Source organism: Culex pipiens, chromosome 1 (assembly GCF_016801865.2).
Source record: "Culex pipiens pallens isolate TS chromosome 1, TS_CPP_V2, whole genome shotgun sequence".
NCBI classification, from domain to species: Eukaryota; Metazoa; Arthropoda; class Insecta; order Diptera; family Culicidae; genus Culex; species Culex pipiens.
Genome location: NC_068937.1, coordinates 66,425,861 through 66,435,326, shown reverse-complemented (window position 1 = coordinate 66,435,326; position 9,466 = coordinate 66,425,861). Strand labels below are relative to the sequence as shown.

The 9,466-nt window shown below is 43.2% G+C and overlaps 1 protein-coding gene and 1 long non-coding RNA gene across 7 annotated transcripts in view; both read left to right on the top strand.

The window, feature by feature from the left end:
• Window positions 1-9,466, top strand: part of LOC120427827 (dynamin) — a 143,129-nt gene that overhangs the window by 109,569 nt on the left and 24,094 nt on the right. The gene's annotated exons all lie outside the window — the stretch shown is intronic.
• Window positions 56-5,634, top strand: LOC120427831 (uncharacterized). 4 transcript variants are annotated; one of them, XR_005606975.2, is made up of 5 exons: window positions 59-1,338; window positions 1,409-1,782; window positions 1,841-4,387; window positions 4,452-5,033; window positions 5,127-5,634. It is a non-coding gene; the product is annotated as an uncharacterized LOC120427831 (long non-coding RNA). The 4 variants fall into 4 exon arrangements; XR_008211911.1 differs by having other exon boundaries at window positions 61-1,338; window positions 1,841-3,928; window positions 4,120-5,033; XR_008211912.1 differs by having other exon boundaries at window positions 56-1,338; window positions 1,388-1,782; window positions 1,841-5,033.

Below are 9,466 nucleotides of genomic sequence, written 5' to 3'. Positions count from 1 at the left end.
TACCTATTGACTTTTAAAAGCACGATTGAAGTTTAAAACCATAAAGCAAAAAAAAAGCAAAAATTAAAAAAAAACCATTAAGAAGAAACAAAACTGCATTTTGCACTTATTAAAGTGATCAGTCTGCATTTGACTATTTTGAAGTTTTCTTTAACTACACGTCAATCAGCAGTTGGCATCGAATTGGGTCCTATAATTGGGTCCTAAAATGAAGCTTAGATTGCTGATATTATTGTTTACAACGATAAAGCTTATTTTTTTGAGTACAATAACCCTTTTGTACGACCACAAAGAGTTTAAAATGGATTTTTAAATCAATTTTGAAAAATTAACCTCGCGGTCCTTCTTGACAGAAAAGGTCCTACTTGACAGCTCGTTCCAAGGGGACCATAGTTGATCCATCGAAAAAATGTTGTCTTGTCAATAACTTTTTTTGCATAAAAATGAAAAAAGTGATCAGAAATGGTTTTTAATCGTGTTTTTTACCGTTGTACTTTAAAATTTACATAGGGCTTTAGTACCCAATTAAGCTTAAATTGCTGATATTATTGTTAATAAGGATAAAGTTTATTTTTATCATTTGAATGACATTTTGAAAGATGACATTATACCCTATGTGATTTAAGTGGAGCACCGGATTCGAGTGGCAGAAATGACTGTTCTCCCATAAGGAATACATTGTAAAAAACAAAAAACTTTTCGAATGGAAGTGTTCCATAAGTAATTTTTTTTTGATTTTTGGGTGGTTGATAGTGCCTTGAGTCAGGGGTTTTTAAATACACCCGAGAAGCAAAATAAATTAAATTTTGTTTATTAGATCTTAAAAAAGACTTTTGTTGTTTTATAATTTGTGCGTTTATTTATGACGAAAACCTGTTAGTTCACAACTTTTTTATCAAGTCAAGGAAAGTTGCTTTGACTTTTAGCGTTGATTAAAAAAATTCATGGTTTTCAAATGAAGAAAACGTTTTGTTGATTCAAATATGCCTTAATTTTCTGCGTGAACGAACTTTTGGACCATATTCAGCGTGTTAGGTTTTATACCATTTTCAATAAGGTAATATTGTTTAACAGTGTAAGATTTTAGCCGATTTAAGCTCAAACCCTCGCATCGTGTATATATTTATGTATTTGTTTTGATTTTGTTCGCCTGCTGCGATCGCGCAATTTTTTCGTCTTTCAACAACAAAATAGTTTGCCTGAAGTGAGCCACGTCTTTTTAGTTGCCAGCAAGATAATTTCATGCCGGATGTCGTCATCGGATGCAGATGCTGGTTAGCAGGAGAACCGGCTTTCACCTCGTCGGAATTATTGCCGTAGCTGGTGCTGTCGTTATTGGTAAGCAGAAATTAAATCGTATTAATTTCTTATTTAGCATTCATAACAGTTAGCTGAATTCAATTTCTAGGATTTGAAGCACCACGCGCTGTTCGGCTGGAGCCCTAATTCCATCTGTTTTATCGCACGCCACGGGCCATTCTGACCAGGCCTTGAGCCGCAACCAGCGAGAGTCCTAAGCTTAGCTTCAAGTACCGAAGCTGAAATGGCAGCCGGAAGAAAATACCATGAAACGAGGATTTCCGCTAGTAATAACCTGGATTGGGAAATTGCCGTTGGTGCGAGGGAAATGTTATTGTTGCAGTTCTCTTGTGGGTTACGTTCGCTGTATTTCCCGGCAGTGTGTCCAGGAATAGCACCGCCAATTTGTCGCAAATAGTAAACGCCGCAAGCCAGAGTTTTTGTTCGACGGTTCTGCGCCTTCACCGTTGGTGACTAAAATTGGTACAATTTCGGAACAGTTGTTTTGCCGTAATGCTTCAAAAATATAATTCCTTTACAGTTTGCTGCCAAGACCAACCGAATGCAGCAGAATCGACAAACAGCCAAGAAAAGACATCAAACAAACGGGACCTTCGACTGTGACCTGCAGCCTGCACGAAGCTGTAGCAGTTTATCAGTTCGATAGCAAAGCGGACTTCATCTTGGTGACCACGAGCGAGTGCGTGATTCCCGAGATGATCAACGCGAGCGGTAGGTTCGCGTGAGGATGTTTTCAAGCAAGCATAATTGACCATACAGGTGAGCTCCCAAAATGTAGGCAACTTCCTCTGGTCAGCGACAAGATCACCGTCAAGCTGATCTTCGCTCATTTTCACTCGGTCAGTCGATGACGTATTAAGTCAAAATGTTCAGCATTTTTGTATTACCCAATCTCACCCCAGACCTAATGTCACCCCTGATGACGGTATACAAAACCTATTCACAATTGACTCTATAAATATATTAAATAGGAAAGGTTTCGCGCTGTTTCCGCAAATTTGCAGTTACCAACTAGATTTCGAGTGGAAACATTCGCTGAACCAGCGGATTTTTCGCCGAAACCAGTAGAATAATCTCCTGGTTGGTTTTGGTACGAGCTGCTGCCGCCGGAAAAAAAAACCCGGACGTCAGCGATAGAAAACGCTGATCCAGCGTAAAAGAACACCAGTTCAGTGAAAAAATCCGCTGGACCAGCGAATTGTTTCCCAAAACCAGCACAATAATCTACTGGTTGATTTTGGTACGAGCTGCTGCCGCCGGAAAAAAAACCCGGACGTCAGCGATATAAAACGCTGATCCAGCGTAAAAGAACACTGGTCCAGTGAAGAAATCCGCTGGACCAGCGAATTGTTTCCCAAAACCAGTACAATAATCTCCTGGTTGATTTTGGTGCCCTGCCGCTTTTTCCAAACCAGCGAGAAAATTTTCTGATTCTAGCAAAACTGATCCCCCAAACAGCGACATTTTTTACCAAACCAGTGTTTTTTTTTCACTGGTTTGGTAGAATTTCATCGGTTTCCAAACCAGCGAAAAAAATTAGCGATTCTAGGTCATTTTTGTGCAGGCTGAGAAATTAGCGACATTTTTCGCTAGTTTTAGCGAACTTTATCGCGATTTGGCGATGGATCCCCTTTCCGTGAAATAAAGACAGCTATTAAAGCAAAAAAATAATTGCATGACGTTTTGGGTGACTTCGGTTGAAACAGGTACAGAACAAAACAATTTGTACTTCCAAATGTATTGCTCTAAAATCTCCTGTACCTATTTAGACTGTAATTCTGGACTGGTATCTTATTATTTATTGTCGTTTTTTTGTTTTTCAGATACAAAATAAATTTTTTAAGCTGTTTTAGTCATGTCATATGAAAATATATATAAAAGAAAAAAAATATAAAAGAATTCCAGAGTTTTTTTGAATAGGTCCTATAAACATATGGAAGACAAAAGCTTATTGGACCTTTTAAAAAAAAAACTCAAGAATTATGTAATTTGATTCGCAAATCAAAAAAAAAATCATCATACTGGAATTAAAAATAGTAGTTGATATAAAATCCTAAACACCACAAAGACAAAAAAAAATCTTTTAGGCTATTTTAAAACTGTCGTCTTTGTTTAGATTGAAGTGAGGATTATAACCATTTGATATTATTAAGCTAATTCTATGATTTTAAGCTTGAAAACATAACAAAAATATAATGAAACATAAATTTTATTACTGATTAACAAATTTCCCGGGATCCCGGGAATTCCCGGGATTCCAAAAATATTTTTCCCGTTTCCCGGGAAAATTGGACGCCCTAGACTGCAAAACCAGACGAAGGTGGGGAATAAACTTTTTCTTGGTTTTTTTGCATTCTAGATTGCTGCAACCCTTGCCAGCTGCGACCTCTAGCTGCGATGTCTAGTGTGAGCAGCTCGATTACGCCAGGCAGTGCACCCACTGTTGCGCTCCGATTCAAATGTTACAGCCAAGGGTCTGCCAACATCGTTTGGCAACTTCTCTTCATCATCGAAGATGCCAACGGCCGGTAACACCATGTCAACGCAGTCCTCGCCAGGTCCAACCACGATGAGCCTCCAATGCCAACATCACTGCTTCAAGCGTTCAGTAAGCAAGCTACTTTCGCCCCCGGTGTCGATGACCGCGGTGGCTCAACCTTCACACCAACTTAACCGGCTCTGATCAGATCAGACTGCTAAAAACCGCGCTCACTTCTTCCGCGGCAGTGATAATATCAACCAGCTGCGCCGGTCCAACCGACAGCGGAATACCAACTACAATCGCTTCTTTCTCTTTAGCGGCAACAGCCAAGCTATCACCAACAAGCTGCAGTACAAGATCAACAACAACCTTCAGGCACATTCATACCCGCTGTTTAACGGCGTGGCACCCAGAATCATCACCGTGGTCACCTTGTTACCGGTGTGGTTGGTGGAGGGCAGAACAACCACTATCAGCCATCGCAAGTCCGAGACGCGGACGAAAGAGGTCGGGTTCACGAACACATACCCGACGGATCACATGGCGTTGCTGGAGCATTTTTGATCGACGAACGAACCGCTGCAGGTAGGATGAATTAGATGTTAGGTTTAGATTCATGAGTTGAACGTTTGTTTTTTTCTCCTCTCAGGGGGATGCCTTGAAGGAATCAGGTTACCGAGGAAATGCCGAATCATCGCCGATCAGCTCCAAAGCATCAAGCAACCCGACGACAACACCTTCCGGAAGTTCGCATACCAGTCTGCAGCAGCAGCAGCAACAACAATAACAGCAGTCTTCTCTCGCATCCAATGGGGGAGTCAACAGCCTAGCGGGCTCGACGTATGCAACACCTCGTCCCAGATTCGATCAATTAGATAAAACAACTCTGAAGACTATGATAGTATGATGAACTCGCACAATCATCACCACCGAAGATGGGAAGTTCGCGGCGCCACCACCGTCAATGTTCGACGCGTTGGCATCTCGAAATCAGCACGTATTCAGCTTTGGTTCTGATCTGCTTCAGTCGTCCTACCAAAGTCACATGCGGAACATGCGGAAGTGGCCGCGGGAGACAATTTGATTGACCCTGGCGATTCCACCATCGCAGAACCATCAATTGGCAGCGTCGAGAAGCAAGCTATCCTCGTCGAACCAGTTCAGTATCATCCCGGACCGATCGGAAAGTACCAGAATCTACTGAGCGAACTTTCGCTGGGCAGTACCAACGGTGAGTTTTGGTTGAAATTTTTAACCTCTTTCAAAGGGTCGATTAATCGGTTAATGCGGATAAAAAACGTACATCTTCTCTCTGTCATTTCAGCTGGCGCCGAGTTGACCTGGAGGACGCGGGATCTTCGTCAGTTGCTACAGCAGATGCCCGTAATTCATTCCGGGGAGGAGTTGGGCGTGATTGGAAGAGGATTGGATGGCTTGGCGGAACCGAAGACTCCGGAGAAGCTTTTTCATGTTGATCGAAAGGATTTTTGGAGATACGACGCGGCTGGTGATCTCCACGTCGCACCAGGATTCGAGTACGAGTTGAAGAGGGGCCCGGATGGCGTAGATCGGCCACGCTACCAGCACCACCACCGGAACCACCCCGGGTGACCGCGTCAATCCTAATCAACAGTACAAATTGCTCCTCTTTAATCGCTCGACTGTTCTTTCAGCAGACAGGCAGCTCGTCTTCCGCGAAAAAAGGAGAGCGGCGGAATTAACAAGGTCAACTTAATTATCTTCCAGAAAATCCCCTGTATGGACAAACTCGATGAAAAGTCCCGAAAGAAGCCACCGTTGAACAACCCGCTGATTGTGGTTCCAAGCGGGAACTGGAGGAAAACCTACGTCTACGTCATCCATCCCAAAGATTGTGAAACTATTTAGGACTTACCCACATTAGTTTTTGCCAACGGTTAGCTAGTCACAGCACAGACTCACGGTAATAGCAGGGTCGGCTGCGCTAGTCACCAACGAGGAGATACGCGAACTTAACTTTGGGAACTTCACTTTTCTTGAGTTACGGGTTGAATGAAAACTCCTCTTTTGGGAGACGGAAAGGGAAATTTATTTAAAGAATTTAAGTCGGTTCAAAAGTGTATATTTGTGAGTGTATGTGTGTGTGGGGGACTCGGTACGTACCGCTGCCTTTCCGCTGACGACGACGATCTGCTACTCAGCCAGTCCGCTGGTCGCGAGCGCTCGCGTTCGCTGCTGAAGCACCGGTGCTGGTTCTCGACGTGGTGGGGGTGGATGGTAGGTAGAGCACGGCTTAGGGACCAGGCCTTCCCTCCTTGACTGGATCGGCCGATCGGGGACCTGCCCACGTTGACCAAACCGATTGGGGGAATTTACGCTCCTTTGGGATGAGAGCCACGAGGGCCCGAGCGTGCTCCTTGGAAATTATGGTCCACGGACCAGAGCAACTGATGATCTTTGACGATTAGACGCAGTAAGCCGGCTCCTCCGCGCTTACGCAAACTGGGCCGAAGAGCGAGCGATCTGGCGGTCAAGCGGCGTGCTTAACTCGCAAAATGGCGTTTACGCCAAAGGACAAAAGGTCCTGGAGGACAATGGGGAGAAGTGATTAATTTTTTTAGCCGTACTACTAGGTAGGGTAGTTTAGCTTAAGTCGTCCTTCCGCATAGCCGAATACGGGGTTTAGAACATACCTGAACGACTGGAGGTGCACTCGCACAAATTTCCACCACTTTCACTTCTAGTCCTTCGCTCTACTTTTTCTAACGGAATCGATCGCTCACTTGCCTGGGAGAATATGACCGTTGGCGGTCTAATTCTCGTCCCTTCAAGCCTTTTGGTCGGTGACACGACATTACGTCACGTGACACCCATCACTTTTGGGCGTTGTCTACCACCCCCTTTGCGATGTTTTAAGACGAAGACAATACTGTCGCTGGTTGTTGGTTTGTCCCACAGTTTGTGTGTTGTTATAGTGTGTTAACAAGTTGTGTTTTTATTTATTAATTTCCCCTTTTTACTAACCCTACTAACTAAATTACATTTATTTATTTATTCCCTAATACCCTACTAACCCCATAGCTAAGAATCGTGAACGTTCGCATTTATTTTTGGTTTATTGATGTTGAAGAATGAAGGACTTGTAACGAGTGGTTACAATTGTTACCTGAAGACAAGGCTAGGCGACCAGAGAGTGACCACCTAACTTCGGTGCAGTGAATTGGCCGCGTCATCCCAAAGTTGAACAAACGCGGGCCAAGCGCGCCTTCGAGAGCTCCATGTCCTCCCAGCATGCGGCAAAAAATGCCAAACTAAGCGAGCACATGCGGCGGCGGCGAGTTAAACGAGCATAATGTTCTCAACAAACTGTTCAAACTCCCCGCGGAACCCAACTCCGTCTTCACCACCGGGTACTTCCCACTCGCGCGTAACGTGACAGTCCCCCAGCAGATCCTGCGAATTGCCTATACGTACGCCAATGGTTTGGTCGACTTGGGCCAGGCGCGTCCTCCATGATCAAGGAACCGCCGATGCGGTCCTCCTGAAACTCTCTGTTCCCGACAATGCCGTAGTCCGTAACAAGACCATTCACAACCGTTCCGAATGTTTGTTGAAACAAAAGAAATAAAGATTTTTTTTTTATCAAAATGTTTTATTACATAGGAAAGTTTCCTGAATTTTGTTATAAATTGCACCTATTTCAATTTGCAGGCCAAGGATTGATACCTAAGAGCATGCAATGGCACTGACCTTGTTGCGTGCTCTTCGGTTGACGTCCACGTAAGGAACATCCTGGAAGGAGCGTAACTAACTACATCCGTAGTTCTGTTAGATCATCCGAATTATCTTGATCAGAACAGTATAGCTCTGGTTCCTTGCGAGTGTCCTATTTTCTTACCTCCACGTTGGCTTGGTTTTCATGATGACCTAGCTGGTGGCCTGTGGAAACGGATCGTAAACCTTTGACCACCGCGGGTCAGAGTCGAGACGGCTGAAAGAAAGGGGCGCAACAATGTGGGAAAGGGAAGTAATTTGTGATTGTAGACGGTATTGTTTCGATTCGCAGTATGTTGAGTCAACTGCTGTGGATGTGCCTAAAATATCGCACAACGGGGTTTCTCTTCTCTTCATTCTCAGCTACCACCTATCACCTATTTTTATTTTGCTTTACTAATTCTCACTTCTTCACTGATTCTTCTATTTAATATCCATCATTTGATTTTGATTTGACTAACTTTTGATTCTCTTATCTCTCGAAACTTTTCCACTCTTTTTTACCAATTGATACTGCTGTAACAAACTTTGTTTTGTATTTTTTTTTTCCTTAAAAATATAATTTTTCTTAATGTACTAGTAATATCAAGTCTATTCATCATTCGCCTAATCTTTTTTTATTTTATTGCGAATTTATTTATTTGAATAATTCTCTATCTGTCCTATAAATTATCATTACTATAATCTAAGCTTGTTTTGTATCTCTATTTATTAACTATTGTCTAATTTTACATCTAATACATCTAGCTTCTCATTTTTATTCTTTGAAATACGATCATCATTCTCTTACAATTGATACTTGATTTTTATAAAATAAATTCTCTTTTACTGTCTATTGTTTTCAATCTTCACCCTTTTTTTTCAAACAAGTGAGGTTTGAGCCCTTACTCAATTTATGGAATGGTTAAAGGATTAACACAAATATTACTATTGTATTTTTGGTAAACTTTTATAACATGCTTAGGACCAAAAATTGTAACAAAACTAGGACACTAGGAACACTAGGAAAGATTTCAGGAGAAAACAATACACAGTAAAATAACAACTAGTTTTGAATCCAAACTAAAAATAAAACAGTTTTTGCTTTAGTGAAAGTTGATAGGAACACTATAAATGGTTAGGCGCTTATACTTACATCAAACCCTACGTAATGTACCACCCCCGGCCGAGTTAAAATGCGTAACCGGAAAAGAAGGTGTGCATGCCTGGCACGAACACTCAAAGCGTGTTCTAGCGTGTTGCTCGTACTGACTCAGAGCAAGGGTGAGATGTAGGTGTAAGGGCAGTGCTTGTTCGTCGGGAACCTGGTGCATAAGATCGGTCAAGGCCCGTTCTTACACTGAAAATTGCGAATTGCGAAATTGCACCTATTTCAATTTATTTAGCTATCTTTAGGTATCTTCCGTGAGCTAACGTGTGACACGACGTCGCCCGTACCCAACACGAACTTATCCCCGCCTGGCTAGCAGGTTCGCAAGCAACGCCACTCGTAGTAAAACTCTCCGATCTTGATCCGGGCGTCCATGCTACAGTACAGCAGAAGATGGACCAGGGGAACAACCGGATGGCGGAAATATTTTTGGTGTCTCGGCGATCTCAACCCGCTCGGTCCCGTTCGGCCTCGATACAAGTTCCTCATCCAAGTATTCACCTCACGGTCCCACAACTCTATCAACTTCTTCCATCGTGTAGATCACCAACGCTCGATTCGCTCTAGAATCAAACGTGTTCGTGTCGTACGTGGCCTGCATGTGCCCCACCATCTCCACTCGGTCCTTCCTCCACCGAGATGTAGACCGTCTTTCGCTGGTTCTACGGGCTCCTCCACAAAACCTGAAGCATTTGCTTCAGCTCCGTCAAACCAAATTCGCCGGCCCAGCCATCGGTGGAAACATCTCCTCGTACTGCGAA